Below are 2,575 nucleotides of genomic sequence, written 5' to 3' on the forward strand. Positions count from 1 at the left end.
TTGGTGGTGGCCCGACTTTCGAAGTTTTGGTTCTTTTGAAAATGAAAATTGTTCTGATATTCTGTTTATAGTGAGTATTTGAAAAGTGAAGTAAAGTTTTTATTTAATGTTCATTTGTTTTAATGTGGTAATGGAATCTTAAGTATTGATTTAATTGTATATACATGGTGTATGAAAAAAATTTTTGTCTTAGAATTTTGTTGGAAAATTTTACTTTGACTTTGACTTTTATTGGCAAATTTTTACTTCAATTTTTTAAAGAAATTGTCAATGATTTTATTGTCGAATAATTATTATATGTTAATAATTATATGTCTTTTATTTCAGTTTAGTATTCGTTAAAAATTTTTCTGATTAATGATATGAGTAAATATTAGCGAGACGATAAATACTTTCGTAAGCTTTCTTCAAGAAATTAAGAAAAATTCAAATTAATTTCTACTCTAAGAACTACTATTAAATAATTGAAAAAAAATTAGGGAAATGAAAAGAATTTCACCGACAAATATTTTCGTACTTATAAGTACTTATTTAAAATTCCAGAAATTGCCAAGAGCAAATAACTGTCAAAGATACGTCTTAAACATACTTAAAAAGGCATTTCCTAAAAACGTCAAAAATCTTCCAAAGCGACGTGAAAACATTCTTAGCTATGTTCCAAGTAAGTTCCCGAGTAAGTTCCGTGGAATTCCAGGTTTGAATCTCGTTAAAAATCCGCTCACGAATCTTTGCTTCTTAAAAAAGACTTAATTATCTCACGTTCATCGTAAGATCATCACGCTCACAAATAAAGATTTTGACCAAACCGCCATTCAAATCACGTACATTTTATACCCTATAGTTAAACATAACCTTGAATTTGAATCGTGGAATATTTCCAATTTAAAAATCGTCAGATTTTTATCTTTATGATAAAATATTATATTATGAAAATTATATTTTGTAATCGTTATAAATAAATTGTAATGTTTAAAATCAAAATAAATTTTAAAATCTTTGTTTTTTTAAAAACTTATCAATATTATTTATATTGCGTCCCTGAAAGTATTAATTTTTCATAATGTATAATAATTCTATCATCTTTTAAACGCGATTAATAAAATAATTTCTTAATAAAATAATTCTAAAATTAATATCGTATAAATTTCAAAAGCTTTTTTTTTGACGTCACTTATATTGCATTTTCAAAAATATTAATTTGTACAATATTAAAACGTGAAAAACAATTCATTTTTATTATTTTTTCTAAAATATTATTATTGTTTTTATAAAATAGTAATTTACAAATATAATTCTAAAATTCTTGTTATGCAAAAATAGTTATTTCTACAATATTTACAAAAATCATAATTTACATGTTATAATTTAATTTTAAAATATTTTTTATTAAAAAACTTGTCTAATTTATATTGTATTTTTAAAGATGTTGCATTTCAAAATATCAAAATCATCAACAATAAACACAACTTATTTTTAACATTTCCTTTAGAAATTTTTTTTTCTATAAAATATTAATTTCAAAATTATCTTTACTCAAAATACTATTCTTTCTAATTTCAAAATCTTCTTTAGTAAAAAAACAATATCATTTATACTATATTCTCAAAAATTAAAATTCAACTTCACAATATCATCTCTTTCCCTTTCACAAAATAACAAATAATCCACACTATCACAATATCTAATTTCAAAATCTTAATAAAAATAAAAATAATTAATAAAATCTTAATAAAACCTTAATAAAAATTTTCGATCAGCATCACCTACATTTCCAAAAATATTATATTTCACAAGCAATTCATCCTCACCATTCTCTTTGTCACTCTTTCTTTTACAAAATAACAAATAATCCACCTAATCACCTGTACTGCATTCCCAAAAATATTATATCTCACAAGCTCTTTGCCACTCTTTCTTTTACAAAATAACAAATAATCCACCTTACCTTACTTCAAAATCCCGAAATCACGTCAACACCACCCACGCCGCAAAACCGCCCAAGGGCGGACAATTACTCTTATCCACGATACTTTCGATGCGACGATAACGGCCCGCGAGTCCACTCTCGACCTCGCATAATCACGTTCCCTCGCGGAAAGGGTAGGGAAGCACGCTCGTGGTCGAGGCGGAGACCACCTCGCGAGGCCGAGACGTTAATCAGAATATAATGCGACCAGTTTGTAGGTGGGCGCCTTAATCGAACCTACGTCCCTGGCTAAAAAGACCGGACGTCTTCAGCCGTTTATCTCTGTCCGAGTCTCTTTTCCCCTTTCGCGGTCAATTAGGATCAGCCGTGCGCGTCGTGACAATTAGCACGATCCGGCCGCTCACGAGGAGGCCGTTTCCAGGCCGAAAACGATGTCGAGCGATGATCACTCCTCCACCTGCTCCTCCTTATCCTCACCACCACTGTGTAATTAAACAATTAACGCTCTGTTCCGATTAGTTAAACAAATTAAGCGACCTTTTACAGCAACGTAACCGTTAAGTGGCCAACCCGGCCCGTACACGCCTGGCAAACACATCGTCGAACCGACGTGTCTCCTCTTCTCTCCCTTCCTTCCCCCTCTCTTTC

This window comes from Apis dorsata, unplaced genomic scaffold, assembly GCF_000469605.1.
Source record: "Apis dorsata unplaced genomic scaffold, Apis dorsata 1.3 scaffold_125, whole genome shotgun sequence".
Taxonomy (NCBI): domain Eukaryota; kingdom Metazoa; phylum Arthropoda; class Insecta; order Hymenoptera; family Apidae; genus Apis; species Apis dorsata.